The sequence below is a fragment of the Amphiura filiformis genome, chromosome 2 (genome assembly GCF_039555335.1).
Source record: "Amphiura filiformis chromosome 2, Afil_fr2py, whole genome shotgun sequence".
In the NCBI taxonomy this organism is placed as follows: Eukaryota; Metazoa; Echinodermata; class Ophiuroidea; order Amphilepidida; family Amphiuridae; genus Amphiura; species Amphiura filiformis.
The window spans coordinates 32,941,749-32,961,595 of NC_092629.1; positions in this window are offsets into that span (position 1 = coordinate 32,941,749).

A 19,847-nucleotide genomic window follows, 5' to 3' on the forward strand; every position below is an offset into this window, starting at 1 on the left:
ATGCAGAATTTTGTTCTGATTTAAGATGATATCAAATATATATTTCAAAGTAAGACCTAACTCGACTTATAGCCTAAAACGTGACCCCATTTTGCACGTAAAGTCTATGGCGAGCTATTTCGTGGCATGTCCCCTTTAAGGAGCAATTCCATGCGTTTTCCGCGCGTCTTTGTCTATTTAAAATGCACGCGAATAAAGAGGAGGGACATCAACAAGCGCGTTCATGGACGCCGCATGTTTTTTCGCTGTATGTGCGTTTGCCGCGAATAGGCCTGCTTTTATTTCCAATTTAATAAAAGTTCCGATTTTGGTAGAAGTTTGAAACCTTTTGATATGAATAAAGAAGAGTTTCAAAATATTGAAAACATTTTTTATTGGTATTTAAATTACAAAGAAGTTTATCAATATCATTGTTATTTTTTAACCAATTCTTTTGTCATTTAAACTCAAGTTTTGGCCTTCAATTTTAATAAAATTACATAAAATATTAGATTTAAGATATTTAAGTTTCTAGTTTGTTTTATTTATACCACTGTCCAGTATTTTAAATTGTTATAACATTCAAAGTTTAATTTATATTAATATTTAATTTCAAATAGCCATTCATTACATCGCTTTTTGGACAAAACGGGTTAAAAGTGACGCTGGAGGGGGGTAGGCCTACTTGATTGACATTTCTTGTCTTTTTAAATATTCTGCAGGTACTGAGAATGTTTTAATTTTGAAGTTATGCACTTGTAAAAGATGTTCAAAGAACGTTTACTCTTAACATCAATTAATATCTTCATGAAAATAGCAAATCAGCAACCATTGTGCATTCATGTGCATCAAAATGACGAAAAATGGCAATTGTCGGCTATCATGCTTGTGCTTGAAATCGACATCCTGTCTAAAGTATGAAAGAAAATAACCCAAAATGTCTTACAATTAATTCAAAATGTAGTGAAAAAGATAACGAAATCATTTTCAAGGCCTAAAAACGATGTTTTAGCCTCTTCAAGGGTTCATACCACTAAATCCGCATGTGAAGCGGTTTCCGGTAAAAGTTTATCACGACTATAGTCCCAACTTTGCATGAAAAATGTGCCAAAATCGGTACAATATTAACAATTTTAGTATTGCAAATCGTGTTTTGCTAGAACTTGTGAATGTGATCTCTACTAATTTGAACAGAAAACGCGAAAATTTGAGTGATGTTTACGATGATGAGCGCATGAACACACAAGGTCAAAACGCGGTTAGCAGTCGGCCGTAAACACGGGAAAATCAGGTCTTTTTATATAGCGCTATTTTTCTCAAAAAGTAGACCTAAAATATGGTGTCATTTTCAGATATGTTATGCAGAATTTTGTTCTGATTAAGATGATATCAAATATATATTTCAAAGTAAGACCTAACTCGACTTATAGCCTAAAACGTGACCCCTATTTTGCACGTAAAGTCTATGGAGAGCTATTTGGTGGCATGTACCCTTTAAGGAGCAATTCCATGCGTTTTCCGCGCGTCTTTGTCTATTTAAAATGCACGCGAATAAAGAGGAGGACATCAACAAGCGCGTTCATGGACGCCGCATGTTTTTTCGCTGTATGTGCGTTTGCCGCGAATAGGCCTGCTTTTATTTCCAATTTAATAAAAGTTCCGATTTTGGTAGAAGTTTGAAACCTTTTGATATGAATAAAGAAGAGTTTCAAAATATTGAAAACATTTTTTTTTTTTATTTAAATTACAAAGAAGTTTATCAATATCATTGTTATTTTTTAACCAATTCTTTTGTCATTTAAACTCAAGTTTTGGCCTTCAATTTTAATAAAATTACATAAAATATTAGATTTAAGATATTTAAGTTTCTAGTTTGTTTTATTTATACCACTGTCCAGTATTTTAAATTGTTATAACATTCAAAGTTTAATTTATATTAATATTTAATTTCAAATAGCCATTCATTACATCGCTTTTTGGACAAAACGGGTTAAAAGTGACGCTGGAGGGGGGTAGGCCTACTTGATTGACATTTCTTGTCTTTTAAATATTCTGCAGGTACTGAGAATGTTTTAATTTTGAAGTTATGCACTTGTAAAAGATGTTCAAAGAACGTTTACTCTTAACATCAATTAATATCTTCATGAAAATAGCAAATCAGCAACCATTGTGCATTCATGTGCATCAAAATGACGAAAAATGGCAATTGTCGGCTATCATGCTTGTGCTTGAAATCGACATCCTGTCTAAAGTATGAAAGAAAATAACCCAAAATGTCTTACAATTAATTCAAAATGTAGTGAAAAAGATAACGAAATCATTTTCAAGGCCTAAAAACGATGTTTTAGCCTCTTCAAGGGTTCATACCACTAAATCCGCATGTGAAGCGGTTTCCGGTAAAAGTTTATCACGACTATAGTCCCAACTTTGCATGAAAAATGTGCCAAAATCGGTACAATATTAACAATTTTAGTATTGCAAATCGTGTTTTGCTAGAACTTGTGAATGTGATCTCTACTAATTTGAACAGAAAACGCGAAAATTTGAGTGATGTTTACGATGATGAGCGCATGAACACACAAGGTCAAAACGCGGTTAGCAGTCGGCCGTAAACACGGGAAAATCAGGTCTTTTTATATAGCGCTATTTTTCTCAAAAAGTAGACCTAAAATATGGTGTCATTTTCAGATATGTTATGCAGAATTTTGTTCTGATTAAGATGATATCAAATATATATTTCAAAGTAAGACCTAACTCGACTTATAGCCTAAAACGTGACCCCTATTTTGCACGTAAAGTCTATGGAGAGCTATTTGGTGGCATGTACCCTTTAAGGAGCAATTCCATGCGTTTTCCGCGCGTCTTTGTCTATTTAAAATGCACGCGGATAAAAGAGGAGGGACATCAACAAGCGCGTTCATGGACGCCGCATGTTTTTTCGCTGTATGTGCGTTTGCCGCGAATAGGCCTGCTTTTATTTCCAATTTAATAAAAGTTCCGATTTTGGTAGAAGTTTGAAACCTTTTGATATGAATAAAGAAGAGTTTCAAAATATTGAAAACATTTTTTATTGGTATTTAAATTACAAAGAAGTTTATCAATATCATTGTTATTTTTAACCAATTCTTTTGTCATTTAAACTCAAGTTTTGGCCTTCAATTTTAATAAAATTACATAAAATATTAGATTTAAGATATTTAAGTTTCTAGTTTGTTTTATTTATACCACTGTCCAGTATTTTAAATTGTTATAACATTCAAAGTTTAATTTATATTAATATTTAATTTCAAATAGCCATTCATTACATCGCTTTTTGGACAAAACGGGTTAAAAGTGACGCTGGAGGGGGGTAGGCCTACTTGATTGACATTTCTTGTCTTTTTAAATATTCTGCAGGTACTGAGAATGTTTTAATTTTGAAGTTATGCACTTGTAAAAGATGTTCAAAGAACGTTTACTCTTAACATCAATTAATATCTTCATGAAAATAGCAAATCAGCAACCATTGTGCATTCATGTGCATCAAAATGACGAAAAATGGCAATTGTCGGCTATCATGCTTGTGCTTGAAATCGACATCCTGTCTAAAGTATGAAAGAAAATAACCCAAAATGTCTTACAATTAATTCAAAATGTAGTGAAAAAGATAACGAAATCATTTTCAAGGCCTAAAAACGATGTTTTAGCCTCTTCAAGGGTTCATACCACTAAATCCGCATGTGAAGCGGTTTCCGGTAAAAGTTTATCACGACTATAGTCCCAACTTTGCATGAAAAATGTGCCAAAATCGGTACAATATTAACAATTTTAGTATTGCAAATCGTGTTTTGCTAGAACTTGTGAATGTGATCTCTACTAATTTGAACAGAAAACGCGAAAATTTGAGTGATGTTTACGATGATGAGCGCATGAACACACAAGGTCAAAACGCGGTTAGCAGTCGGCCGTAAACACGGGAAAATCAGGTCTTTTTATATAGCGCTATTTTTCTCAAAAAGTAGACCTAAAATATGGTGTCATTTTCATCAATGTTATGCAGAATTTTGTTCTGATTAAGATGATATCAAATATATATTTCAAAGTAAGACCTAACTCGACTTATAGCCTAAAACGTGACCCCTATTTTGCACGTAAAGTCTATGGAGAGCTATTTGGTGGCATGTACCCTTTAAGGAGCAATTCCATGCGTTTTCCGCGCGTCTTTGTCTATTTAAAATGCACGCGAATAAAGAGGAGGACATCAACAAGCGCGTTCATGGACGCCGCATGTTTTTTCGCTGTATGTGCGTTTGCCGCGAATAGGCCTGCTTTTATTTCCAATTTAATAAAAGTTCCGATTTTGGTAGAAGTTTGAAACCTTTTGATATGAATAAAGAAGAGTTTCAAAATATTGAAAACATTTTTTATTGGTATTTAAATTACAAAGAAGTTTATCAATATCATTGTTATTTTTAACCAATTCTTTTGTCATTTAAACTCAAGTTTTGGCCTTCAATTTTAATAAAATTACATAAAATATTAGATTTAAGATATTTAAGTTTCTAGTTTGTTTTATTTATACCACTGTCCAGTATTTTAAATTGTTATAACATTCAAAGTTTAATTTATATTAATATTTAATTTCAAATAGCCATTCATTACATCGCTTTTTGGACAAAACAGGTTAAAAGTGACGCTGGAGGGGGTAGGCCTACTTGATTGACATTTCTTGTCTTTTTAAATATTCTGCAGGTACTGAGAATGTTTTAATTTTGAAGTTATGCACTTGTAAAAGATGTTCAAAGAACGTTTACTCTTAACATCAATTAATATCTTCATGAAAATAGCAAATCAGCAACCATTGTGCATTCATGTGCATCAAAATGACGAAAAATGGCAATTGTCGGCTATCATGCTTGTGCTTGAAATCGACATCCTGTCTAAAGTATGAAAGAAAATAACCCAAAATGTCTTACAATTAATTCAAAATGTAGTGAAAAAGATAACGAAATCATTTTCAAGGCCTAAAAACGATGTTTTAGCCTCTTCAAGGGTTCATACCACACTAATCCGCATGTGAAGCGGTTTCCGGTAAAAGTTTATCACGACTATAGTCCCAACTTTGCATGAAAAATGTGCCAAAATCGGTACAATATTAACAATTTTAGTATTGCAAATCGTGTTTTGCTAGAACTTGTGAATGTGATCTCTACTAATTTGAACAGAAAACGCGAAAATTTGAGTGATGTTTACGATGATGAGCGCATGAACACACAAGGTCAAAACGCGGTTAGCAGTCGGCCGTAAACACAGGAAAATCAGGTCTTTTTATATAGCGCTATTTTTCTCAAAAAGTAGACCTAAAATATGGTGTCATTTTCAGATATGTTATGCAGAATTTTGTTCTGATTAAGATGATATCAAATATATATTTCAAAGTAAGACCTAACTCGACTTATAGCCTAAAACGTGACCCCTATTTTGCACGTAAAGTCTATGGAGAGCTATTTGGTGGCATGTACCCTTTAAGGAGCAATTCCATGCGTTTTCCGCGCGTCTTTGTCTATTTAAAATGCACGCGAATAAAGAGGAGGGACATCAACAAGCGCGTTCATGGACGCCGCATGTTTTTTCGCTGTATGTGCGTTTGCCGCGAATAGGCCTGCTTTTATTTCCAATTTAATAAAAGTTCCGATTTTGGTAGAAGTTTGAAACCTTTTGATATGAATAAAGAAGAGTTTCAAAATATTGAAAACATTTTTATTGGTATTTAAATTACAAAGAAGTTTATCAATATCATTGTTATTTTTAACCAATTCTTTTGTCATTTAAACTCAAGTTTTGGCCTTCAATTTTAATAAAATTACATAAAATATTAGATTTAAGATATTTAAGTTTCTAGTTTGTTTTATTTATACCACTGTCCAGTATTTTAAATTGTTATAACATTCAAAGTTTAATTTATATTAATATTTAATTTCAAATAGCCATTCATTACATCGCTTTTTGGACAAAACGGGTTAAAAGTGACGCTGGGGGGGGGGGGGGAGGCCTACTTGATTGACATTTCTTGTCTTTTTTTTTAAATATTCTGCAGGTACTGAGAATGTTTTAATTTTGAAGTTATGCACTTGTAAAAGATGTTCAAAGAACGTTTACTCTTAACATCAATTAATATCTTCATGAAAATAGCAAATCAGCAACCATTGTGCATTCATGTGCATCAAAATGACGAAAAATGGCAATTGTCGGCTATCATGCTTGTGCTTGAAATCGACATCCTGTCTAAAGTATGAAAGAAAATAACCCAAAATGTCTTACAATTAATTCAAAATGTAGTGAAAAAGATAACGAAATCATTTTCAAGGCCTAAAAACGATGTTTTAGCCTCTTCAAGGGTTCATACCACTAAATCCGCATGTGAAGCGGTTTCCGGTAAAAGTTTATCACGACTATAGTCCCAACTTTGCATGAAAAATGTGCCAAAATCGGTACAATATTAACAATTTTAGTATTGCAAATCGTGTTTTGCTAGAACTTGTGAATGTGATCTCTACTAATTTGAACAGAAAACGCGAAAATTTGAGTGATGTTTACGATGATGAGCGCATGAACACACAAGGTCAAAACGCGGTTAGCAGTCGGCCGTAAACACGGGAAAATCAGGTCTTTTATATAGCGCTATTTTTCTCAAAAAGTAGACCTAAAATATGGTGTCATTTTCAGATATGTTATGCAGAATTTTGTTCTGATTAAGATGATATCAAATATATATTTCAAAGTAAGACCTAACTCGACTTATAGCCTAAAACGTGACCCCTATTTTGCACGTAAAGTCTATGGAGAGCTATTTGGTGGCATGTACCCTTTAAGGAGCAATTCCATGCGTTTTCCGCGCGTCTTTGTCTATTTAAAATGCACGCGAATAAAGAGGAGGGACATCAACAAGCGCGTTCATGGACGCCGCATGTTTTTTCGCTGTATGTGCGTTTGCCGCGAATAGGCCTGCTTTTATTTCCAATTTAATAAAAGTTCCGATTTTGGTAGAAGTTTGAAACCTTTTGATATGAATAAAGAAGAGTTTCAAAATATTGAAAACATTTTTTATTGGTATTTAAATTACAAAGAAGTTTATCAATATCATTGTTATTTTTTAACCAATTCTTTTGTCATTTAAACTCAAGTTTTGGCCTTCAATTTTAATAAAATTACATAAAATATTAGATTTAAGATATTTAAGTTTCTAGTTTGTTTTATTTATACCACTGTCCAGTATTTTAAATTGTTATAACATTCAAAGTTTAATTTATATTAATATTTAATTTCAAATAGCCATTCATTACATCGCTTTTTGGACAAAACAGGTTAAAAGTGACGCTGGAGGGGGTAGGCCTACTTGATTGACATTTCTTGTCTTTTTAAATATTCTGCAGGTACTGAGAATGTTTTAATTTTGAAGTTATGCACTTGTAAAAGATGTTCAAAGAACGTTTACTCTTAACATCAATTAATATCTTCATGAAAATAGCAAATCAGCAACCATTGTGCATTCATGTGCATCAAAATGACGAAAAATGGCAATTGTCGGCTATCATGCTTGTGCTTGAAATCGACATCCTGTCTAAAGTATGAAAGAAAATAACCCAAAATGTCTTACAATTAATTCAAAATGTAGTGAAAAAGATAACGAAATCATTTTCAAGGCCTAAAAACGATGTTTTAGCCTCTTCAAGGGTTCATACCACTAAATCCGCATGTGAAGCGGTTTCCGGTAAAAGTTTATCACGACTATAGTCCCAACTTTGCATGAAAAATGTGCCAAAATCGGTACAATATTAACAATTTTAGTATTGCAAATCGTGTTTTGCTAGAACTTGTGAATGTGATCTCTACTAATTTGAACAGAAAACGCGAAAATTTGAGTGATGTTTACGATGATGAGCGCATGAACACACAAGGTCAAAACGCGGTTAGCAGTCGGCCGTAAACACGGGAAAATCGGGTCTTTTTATATAGCGCTATTTTTCTCAAAAAGTAGACCTAAAATATGGTGTCATTTTCAGATATGTTATGCAGAATTTTGTTCTGATTAAGATGATATCAAATATATATTTCAAAGTAAGACCTAACTCGACTTATAGCCTAAAACGTGACCCCTATTTTGCACGTAAAGTCTATGGAGAGCTATTTGGTGGCATGTACCCTTTAAGGAGCAATTCCATGCGTTTTCCGCGCGTCTTTGTCTATTTAAAATGCACGCGAATAAAAGGAGGGACATCAACAAGCGCGTTCATGGACGCCGCATGTTTTTTTTCGCTGTATGTGCGTTTGCCGCGAATAGGCCTGCTTTTATTTCCAATTTAATAAAAGTTCCGATTTTGGTAGAAGTTTGAAACCTTTTGATATGAATAAAGAAGAGTTTCAAAATATTGAAAACATTTTTTATTGGTATTTAAATTACAAAGAAGTTTATCAATATCATTGTTATTTTTTAACCAATTCTTTTGTCATTTAAACTCAAGTTTTGGCCTTCAATTTTAATAAAATTACATAAAATATTAGATTTAAGATATTTAGTTTCTAGTTTGCTTTATTTATACCACTGTCCAGTATTTTAAATTGTTATAACATTCAAAGTTTAATTTATATTAATATTTAATTTCAAATAGCCATTCATTACATCGCTTTTTGGACAAAACGGGTTAAAAGTGACGCTGGAGGGGGGGTAGGCCTACTTGATTGACATTTCTTGTCTTTTTAAATATTCTGCAGGTACTGAGAATGTTTTAATTTTGAAGTTATGCACTTGTAAAAGATGTTCAAAGAACGTTTACTCTTAACATCAATTAATATCTTCATGAAAATAGCAAATCAGCAACCATTGTGCATTCATGTGCATCAAAATGACGAAAAATGGCAATTGTCGGCTATCATGCTTGTGCTTGAAATCGACATCCTGTCTAAAGTATGAAAGAAAATAACCCAAAATGTCTTACAATTAATTCAAAATGTAGTGAAAAAGATAACGAAATCATTTTCAAGGCCTAAAAACGATGTTTTAGCCTCTTCAAGGGTTCATACCACTAAATCCGCATGTGAAGCGGTTTCCGGTAAAAGTTTATCACGACTATAGTCCCAACTTTGCATGAAAAATGTGCCAAAATCGGTACAATATTAACAATTTTAGTATTGCAAATCGTGTTTTGCTAGAACTTGTGAATGTGATCTCTACTAATTTGAACAGAAAACGCGAAAATTTGAGTGATGTTTACGATGATGAGCGCATGAACACACAAGGTCAAAACGCGGTTAGCAGTCGGCCGTAAACACGGGAAAATCGGGTCTTTTTTATATAGCGCTATTTTTCTCAAAAAGTAGACCTAAAATATGGTGTCATTTTCAGATATGTTATGCAGAATTTTGTTCTGATTAAGATGATATCAAATATATATTTCAAAGTAAGACCTAACTCGACTTATAGCCTAAAACGTGACCCCTATTTTGCACGTAAAGTCTATGGAGAGCTATTTGGTGGCATGTACCCTTTAAGGAGCAATTCCATGCGTTTTCCGCGCGTCTTTGTCTATTTAAAATGCACGCGAATAAAGAGGAGGACATCAACAAGCGCGTTCATGGACGCCGCATGTTTTTTCGCTGTATGTGCGTTTGCCGCGAATAGGCCTGCTTTTATTTCCAATATAATAAAAGTTCCGATTTTGGTAGAAGTTTGAAACCTTTTGATATGAATAAAGAAGAGTTTCAAAATATTGAAAACATTTTTATTGGTATTTAAATTACAAAGAAGTTTATCAATATCATTGTTATTTTTTAACCAATTCTTTTGTCATTTAAACTCAAGTTTTGGCCTTCAATTTTAATAAAATTACATAAAATATTAGATTTAAGATATTTAAGTTTCTAGTTTGTTTTATTTATACCACTGTCCAGTATTTTAAATTGTTATAACATTCAAAGTTTAATTTATATTAATATTTAATTTCAAATAGCCATTCATTACATCGCTTTTTGGACAAAACGGGTTAAAAAAGTGACGCTGGAGGGGGTAGGCCTACTTGATTGACATTTCTTGTCTTTTAAATATTCTGCAGGTACTGAGAATGTTTTAATTTTGAAGTTATGCACTTGTAAAAGATGTTCAAAGAACGTTTACTCTTAACATCAATTAATATCTTCATGAAAATAGCAAATCAGCAACCATTGTGCATTCATGTGCATCAAAATGACGAAAAATGGCAATTGTCGGCTATCATGCTTGTGCTTGAAATCGACATCCTGTCTAAAGTATGAAAGAAAATAACCCAAAATGTCTTACAATTAATTCAAAATGTAGTGAAAAAGATAACGAAATCATTTTCAAGGCCTAAAAACGATGTTTTAGCCTCTTCAAGGGTTCATACCACTAAATCCGCATGTGAAGCGGTTTCCGGTAAAAGTTTATCACGACTATAGTCCCAACTTTGCATGAAAAATGTGCCAAAATCGGTACAATATTAACAATTTTAGTATTGCAAATCGTGTTTTGCTAGAACTTGTGAATGTGATCTCTACTAATTTGAACAGAAAACGCGAAAATTTGAGTGATGTTTACGATGATGAGCGCATGAACACACAAGGTCAAAACGCGGTTAGCAGTCGGCCGTAAACACGGGAAAATCAGGTCTTTTTATATAGCGCTATTTTTCTCAAAAAGTAGACCTAAAATATGGTGTCATTTTCAGATATGTTATGCAGAATTTTGTTCTGATTAAGATGATATCAAATATATATTTCAAAGTAAGACCTAACTCGACTTATAGCCTAAAACGTGACCCCTATTTTGCACGTAAAGTCTATGGAGAGCTATTTGGTGGCATGTACCCTTTAAGGAGCAATTCCATGCGTTTTCCGCGCGTCTTTGTCTATTTAAAATGCACGCGAATAAAGAGGAGGACATCAACAAGCGCGTTCATGGACGCCGCATGTTTTTTCGCTGTATGTGCGTTTGCCGCGAATAGGCCTGCTTTTATTTTCAATTTAATAAAAGTTCCGATTTTGGTAGAAGTTTGAAACCTTTTGATATGAATAAAGAAGAGTTTCAAAATATTGAAAACATTTTTTATTGGTATTTAAATTACAAAGAAGTTTATCAATATCATTGTTATTTTTTAACCAATTCTTTTGTCATTTAAACTCAAGTTTTGGCCTTCAATTTTAATAAAATTACATAAAATATTAGATTTAAGATATTTAAGTTTCTAGTTTGTTTTATTTATACCACTGTCCAGTATTTTAAATTGTTATAACATTCAAAGTTTAATTTATATTAATATTTAATTTCAAATAGCCATTCATTACATCGCTTTTTGGACAAAACGGGTTAAAAGTGACGCTGGAGGGGGGTAGGCCTACTTGATTGACATTTCTTGTCTTTTTAAATATTCTGCAGGTACTGAGAATGTTTTAATTTTGAAGTTATGCACTTGTAAAAGATGTTCAAAGAACGTTTACTCTTAACATCAATTAATATCTTCATGAAAATAGCAAATCAGCAACCATTGTGCATTCATGTGCATCAAAATGACGAAAAATGGCAATTGTCGGCTATCATGCTTGTGCTTGAAATCGACATCCTGTCTAAAGTATGAAAGAAAATAACCCAAAATGTCTTACAATTAATTCAAAATGTAGTGAAAAAGATAACGAAATCATTTTCAAGGCCTAAAAACGATGTTTTAGCCTCTTCAAGGGTTCATACCACTAAATCCGCATGTGAAGCGGTTTCCGGTAAAAGTTTATCACGACTATAGTCCCAACTTTGCATGAAAAATGTGCCAAAATCGGTACAATATTAACAATTTTAGTATTGCAAATCGTGTTTTGCTAGAACTTGTGAATGTGATCTCTACTAATTTGAACAGAAAACGCGAAAATTTGAGTGATGTTTACGATGATGAGCGCATGAACACACAAGGTCAAAACGCGGTTAGCAGTCGGCCGTAAACACGGGAAAATCGGGCCTTTTTATATAGCGCTATTTTTCTCAAAAAGTAGACCTAAAATATGGTGTCATTTTCAGATATTTATGCAGAATTTTGTTCTGATTAAGATGATATCAAATATATATTTCAAAGTAAGACCTAACTCGACTTATAGCCTAAAACGTGACCCCTATTTTGCACGTAAAGTCTCTGGAAAGCTATTTGGTGGCATGTACCCTTTAAGGAGCAATTCCATGCGTTTTCCGCGCGTCTTTGTCTATTTAAAATGCACGCGAATAAAGAGGAGGACATCAACAAGCGCGTTCATGGACGCCGCATGTTTTTCGCTGTATGTGCGTTTGCCGCGAATAGGCCTGCTTTTATTTCCAATTTAATAAAAGTTCCGATTTTGGTAGAAGTTTGAAACCTTTTGATATGAATAAAGAAGAGTTTCAAAATATTGAAAACATTTTTTTTTTTTATTTAAATTACAAAGAAGTTTATCAATATCATTGTTATTTTTTAACCAATTCTTTTGTCATTTAAACTCAAGTTTTGGCCTTCAATTTTAATAAAATTACATAAAATATTAGATTTAAGATATTTAAGTTTCTAGTTTGTTTTATTTATACCACTGTCCAGTATTTTAAATTGTTATAACATTCAAAGTTTAATTTATATTAATATTTAATTTCAAATAGCCATTCATTACATCGCTTTTTGGACAAAACGGGTTAAAAGTGACGCTGGAGGGGGTAGGCCTACTTGATTGACATTTCTTGTCTTTTTAAATATTCTGCAGGTACTGAGAATGTTTTAATTTTGAAGTTATGCACTTGTAAAAGATGTTCAAAGAACGTTTACTCTTAACATCAATTAATATCTTCATGAAAATAGCAAATCAGCAACCATTGTGCATTCATGTGCATCAAAATGACGAAAAATGGCAATTGTCGGCTATCATGCTTGTGCTTGAAATCGACATCCTGTCTAAAGTATGAAAGAAAATAACCCAAAATGTCTTACAATTAATTCAAAATGTAGTGAAAAAGATAACGAAATCATTTTCAAGGCCTAAAAACGATGTTTTAGCCTCTTCAAAAGGGTTCATACCACTAAATCCGCATGTGAAGCGGTTTCCGGTAAAAGTTTATCACGACTATAGTCCCAACTTTGCATGAAAAATGTGCCAAAATCGGTACAATATTAACAATTTTAGTATTGCAAATCGTGTTTTGCTAGAACTTGTGAATGTGATCTCTACTAATTTGAACAGAAAACGCGAAAATTTGAGTGATGTTTACGATGATGAGCGCATGAACACACAAGGTCAAAACGCGGTTAGCAGTCGGCCGTAAACACGGGAAAATCGGGTCTTTTTATATAGCGCTATTTTTCTCAAAAAGTAGACCTAAAATATGGTGTCATTTTCAGATATGTTATGCAGAATTTTGTTCTGATTAAGATGATATCAAATATATATTTCAAAGTAAGACCTAACTCGACTTATAGCCTAAAACGTGACCCCTATTTTGCACGTAAAGTCTATGGAGAGCTATTTGGTGGCATGTACCCTTTAAGGAGCAATTCCATGCGTTTTCCGCGCGTCTTTGTCTATTTAAAATGCACGCGAATAAAAGAGGAGGGACATCAACAAGCGCGTTCATGGACGCCGCATGTTTTTTCGCTGTATGTGCGTTTGCCGCGAATAGGCCTGCTTTTATTTCCAATTTAATAAAAGTTCCGATTTTGGTAGAAGTTTGAAACCTTTTGATATGAATAAAGAAGAGTTTCAAAATATTGAAAACATTTTTTATTGGTATTTAAATTACAAAAAGTTTATCAATATCATTGTTATTTTTTAACCAATTCTTTTGTCATTTAAACTCAAGTTTTGGCCTTCAATTTTAATAAAATTACATAAAATATTAGATTTAAGATATTTAAGTTTCTAGTTTGTTTTATTTATACCACTGTCCAGTATTTTAAATTGTTATAACATTCAAAGTTTAATTTATATTAATATTTAATTTCAAATAGCCATTCATTACATCGCTTTTTGGACAAAACAGGTTAAAAGTGACGCTGGAGGGGGTAGGCCTACTTGATTGACATTTCTTGTCTTTTTAAATATTCTGCAGGTACTGAGAATGTTTTAATTTTGAAGTTATGCACTTGTAAAAGATGTTCAAAGAACGTTTACTCTTAACATCAATTAATATCTTCATGAAAATAGCAAATCAGCAACCATTGTGCATTCATGTGCATCAAAATGACGAAAAATGGCAATTGTCGGCTATCATGCTTGTGCTTGAAATCGACATCCTGTCTAAAGTATGAAAGAAAATAACCCAAAATGTCTTACAATTAATTCAAAATGTAGTGAAAAAGATAACGAAATCATTTTCAAGGCCTAAAAACGATGTTTTAGCCTCTTCAAGGGTTCATACCACTAAATCCGCATGTGAAGCGGTTTCCGGTAAAAGTTTATCACGACTATAGTCCCAACTTTGCATGAAAAATGTGCCAAAATCGGTACAATATTAACAATTTTAGTATTGCAAATCGTGTTTTGCTAGAACTTGTGAATGTGATCTCTACTAATTTGAACAGAAAACGCGAAAATTTGAGTGATGTTTACGATGATGAGCGCATGAACACACAAGGTCAAAACGCGGTTAGCAGTCGGCCGTAAACACAGGAAAATCAGGTCTTTTTATATAGCGCTATTTTTCTCAAAAAGTAGACCTAAAATATGGTGTCATTTTCAGATATGTTATGCAGAATTTTGTTCTGATTAAGATGATATCAAATATATATTTCAAAGTAAGACCTAACTCGACTTATAGCCTAAAACGTGACCCCTATTTTGCACGTAAAGTCTATGGAGAGCTATTTGGTGGCATGTACCCTTTAAGGAGCAATTCCATGCGTTTTCCGCGCGTCTTTGTCTATTTAAAATGCACGCGAATAAAGAGGAGGGACATCAACAAGCGCGTTCATGGACGCCGCATGTTTTTTCGCTGTATGTGCGATTGCCGCGAATAGGCCTGCTTTTATTTTCAATTTAATAAAAGTTCCGATTTTGGTAGAAGTTTGAAACCTTTTGATATGAATAAAGAAGAGTTTCAAAATATTGAAAACATTTTTATTGGTATTTAAATTACAAAGAAGTTTATCAATATCATTGTTATTTTTAACCAATTCTTTTGTCATTTAAACTCAAGTTTTGGCCTTCAATTTTAATAAAATTACATAAAATATTAGATTTAAGATATTTAAGTTTCTAGTTTGTTTTATTTATACCACTGTCAGTATTTTAAATTGTTATAACATTCAAAGTTTAATTTATATTAATATTTAATTTCAAATAGCCATTCATTACATCGCTTTTTGGACAAAACGGGTTAAAAGTGACGCTGGAGGGGGGTAGGCCTACTTGATTGACATTTCTTGTCTTTTTAAATATTCTGCAGGTACTGAGAATGTTTTAATTTTGAAGTTATGCACTTGTAAAAGATGTTCAAAGAACGTTTACTCTTAACATCAATTAATATCTTCATGAAAATAGCAAATCAGCAACCATTGTGCATTCATGTGCATCAAAATGACGAAAAATGGCAATTGTCGGCTATCATGCTTGTGCTTGAAATCGACATCCTGTCTAAAGTATGAAAGAAAATAACCCAAAATGTCTTACAATTAATTCAAAATGTAGTGAAAAAGATAACGAAATCATTTTCAAGGCCTAAAAACGATGTTTTAGCCTCTTCAAGGGTTCATACCACTAAATCCGCATGTGAAGCGGTTTCCGGTAAAAGTTTATCACGACTATAGTCCCAACTTTGCATGAAAAATGTGCCAAAATCGGTACAATATTAACAATTTTAGTATTGCAAATCGTGTTTTGCTAGAACTTGTGAATGTGATCTCTACTAATTTGAACAGAAAACGCGAAAATTTGAGTGATGTTTACGATGATGAGCGCATGAACACACAAGGTCAAAACGCGGTTAGCAGTCGGCCGTAAACACAGGAAAATCGTGTCTTTTTATATAGAGCTAATTTTATCAAAAAGTAGACCTAAAATATGGTGTCATTTTCAGATATGTTATGCAGAATTTTGTTCTGATTAAGATGATATCAAATATATATTTCAAAGTAAGACCTAACTCGACTTATAGCCTAAAACGTGACCCCTATTTTGCACGTAAAGTCTATGGAGAGCTATTTGGTGGCATGTACCCTTTAAGGAGCAATTCCATGCGTTTTCCGCGCGTCTTTGTCTATTTAAAATGCACGCGAATAAAGAGGAGGGACATCAACAAGCGCGTTCATGGACGCCGCATGTTTTTTCGCTGTATGTGCGTTTGCCGCGAATAGGCCTGCTTTTATTTCCAATTTAATAAAAGTTCCGATTTTGGTAGAAGTTTGAAACCTTTTGATATGAATAAAGAAGAGTTTCAAAATATTGAAAACATTTTTTATTGGTATTTAAATTACAAAAAAGTTTATCAATATCATTGTTATTTTTAACCAATTCTTTTGTCATTTAAACTCAAGTTTTGGCCTTCAATTTTAATAAAATTACATAAAATATTAGATTTAAGATATTTAAGTTTCTAGTTTGTTTTATTTATACCACTGTCCAGTATTTTAAATTGTTATAACATTCAAAGTTTAATTTATATTAATATTTAATTTCAAATAGCCATTCATTACATCGCTTTTTTGGACAAAACGGGTTAAAAGTGACGCTGGAGGGGGTAGGCCTACTTGATTGACATTTTTCTTGTCTTTTAAATATTCTGCAGGTACTGAGAATGTTTTAATTTTGAAGTTATGCACTTGTAAAAGATGTTCAAAGAACGTTTACTCTTAACATCAATTAATATCTTCATGAAAATAGCAAATCAGCAACCATTGTGCATTCATGTGCATCAAAATGACGAAAAATGGCAATTGTCGGCTATCATGCTTGTGCTTGAAATCGACATCCTGTCTAAAGTATGAAAGAAAATAACCCAAAATGTCTTACAATTAATTCAAAATGTAGTGAAAAAGATAACGAAATCATTTTCAAGGCCTAAAACGATGTTTTAGCCTCTTCAAGGGTTCATACCACTAAATCCGCATGTGAAGCGGTTTCCGGTAAAAGTTTATCACGACTATAGTCCCAACTTTGCATGAAAAATGTGCCAAAATCGGTACAATATTAACAATTTTAGTATTGCAAATCGTGTTTTGCTAGAACTTGTGAATGTGATCTCTACTAATTTGAACAGAAAACGCGAAAATTTGAGTGATGTTTACGATGATGAGCGCATGAACACACAAGGTCAAAACGCGGTTAGCAGTCGACCGTAAACAAAGAAAAATCGGGTCTTTTTATATAGTGAAAAAAAAAAAAAAAGTAGACCTAAAATATGGTGTCATTTTCAGATATGTTATGCAGAATTTTGTTCTGATTAAGATGATATCAAATATATATTTCAAAGTAAGACCTAACTCGACTTATAGCCTAAAACGTGACCCTATTTTGCACGTAAAGTCTATGGAGAGCTATTTGAGTGGCATGTACCCTTTAAGGAGCAATTCCATGCGTTTTCCGCGCGTCTTTGTCTATTTAAAATGCACGCGAATAAAAGAGGAGGACATCAACAAGCGCGTTCATGGACGCCGCATGTTTTTTCGCTGTATGTGCGTTTGCCGCGAATAGGCCTGCTTTTATTTCCAATTTAATAAAAGTTCCGATTTTGGTAGAAGTTTGAAACCTTTTGATATGAATAAAGAAGAGTTTCAAAATATTGAAAACATTTTTTATTGGTATTTAAATTACAAAGAAGTTTATCAATATCATTGTTATTTTTTACCCAATTCTTTTGTCATTTAAACTCAAGTTTTGGCCTTCAATTTTAATAAAATTACATAAAATATTAGATTTAAGATATTTAAGTTTCTAGTTTGTTTTATTTATACCACTGTCCAGTATTTTAAATTGTTATAACATTCAAAGTTTAATTTATATTAATATTTAATTTCAAATAGCCATTCATTACATCGCTTTTTGGACAAAACGGGTTAAAAGTGACGCTGGAGGGTGTAGGCCTACTTGATTGACATTTCTTGTCTTTTTTTTCTGCAGGTACTGAGAATGTTTTAATTTTGAAGTTATGCACTTGTAAAAGATGTTCAAAGAACGTTTACTCTTAACATCAATTAATATCTTCATGAAAATAGCAAATCAGCAACCATTGTGCATTCATGTGCATCAAAATGACGAAAAATGGCAATTGTCGGCTATCATGCTTGTGCTTGAAATCGACATCCTGTCTAAAGTATGAAAGAAAATAACCCAAAATGTCTTACAATTAATTCAAAATGTAGTGAAAAGATAACGAAATCATTTTCAAGGCCTAAAAACGATGTTTTAGCCTCTTCAAGGGTTCATACCACTAAATCCGCATGTGAAGCGGTTTCCGGTAAAAGTTTATCACGACTATAGTCCCAACTTTGCATGAAAAATGTGCCAAAATCGGTACAATATTAACAATTTTAGTATTGCAAATCGTGTTTTGCTAGAACTTGTGAATGTGATCTCTACTAATTTGAACAGAAAACGCGAAAATTTGAGTGATGTTTACGATGATGAGCGCATGAACACACAAGGTCAAAACGCGGTTAGCAGTCGGCCGTAAACACACTCAATTAGGGAAAATCAGGTCTTTTTATATAGCGCTATTTTTCTCAAAAAGTAGACCTAAATATGGTGTCATTTTCAGATATGTTATGCAGAATTTTGTTCTGATTAAGATGATATCAAATATATATTTCAAAGTAAGACGTAACTCGACTTATAGCCTAAAACGTGACCCCTATTTTGCACGTAAAGTCTATGGAGAGCTATTTGAGTGGCATGTACCCTTTAAGGAGCAATTCCATGCGTTTTTCCGCGCGTCTTTGTCTATTTAAAATGCACGCGAATAAAGAGGAGGACATCAACAAGCGCGTTCATGGACGCCGCATGTTTTTTCGCTGTATGTGCGTTTGCCGCGAATAGGCCTGCTTTTATTTCCAATTTAATAAAGTTCCGATTTTGGTAGAAGTTTGAAACCTTTTGATATGAATAAAGAAGAGTTTCAAAATATTGAAAACATTTTTTATTGGTATTTAAATTACAAAGAAGTTTATCAATCTCATTGTTATTTTTTAACCAATTCTTTTATCATTTAAACTCAAGTTTTGGCCTTCAATTTTAATAAAATTACATAAAATATTAGATTAAGATATTTAAGTTTCTAGTTTGTTTTTTTTATACCACTGTCTAGTATTTTAAATTGTTATAACATTCAAAGTTTAATTTATATTAATATTTAATTTCAAATAGACATTCATTACATCGCTTTTTGGACAAAACGGGTTAAAAGTGACTGGAGGGGGGGGGGGGGGTAGGCCTACTTGATTGACATTTCTTGTCTTTTTAAATATTCTGCCGGTCCTGAGAATGTTTTAATTTTGAAGTTATGCACTTGTAAAAAGATGTTCAAGAACGTTTACTCTTAACATCAATTAATATCTTCATGAAAATAGCAAATCAGCAACCATTGTGCATTCATGTGCATCAAAATGACGAAACATGGCAATTGTCGGCTATCATGCTTATGCTAACGAAATCGACATCCTGTCTAAAGTATGAAAATAACCCAAAATGTCTTACAATTAATTCAAAATGTAGTGAAAAAGATAACGAAATCATTTTCAAGGCCTAAAACGATGTTTTAGCCTCTTCGAGGTTCATACCACTAAATCCGCATGTGAGAAGCGGTTTTCAGTAAAAGTTTATCACGACTATAGTCCCAACTTTGCATGAAAAATGTGCCAAAATCGGTACAATATTAACAATTTTAGTAT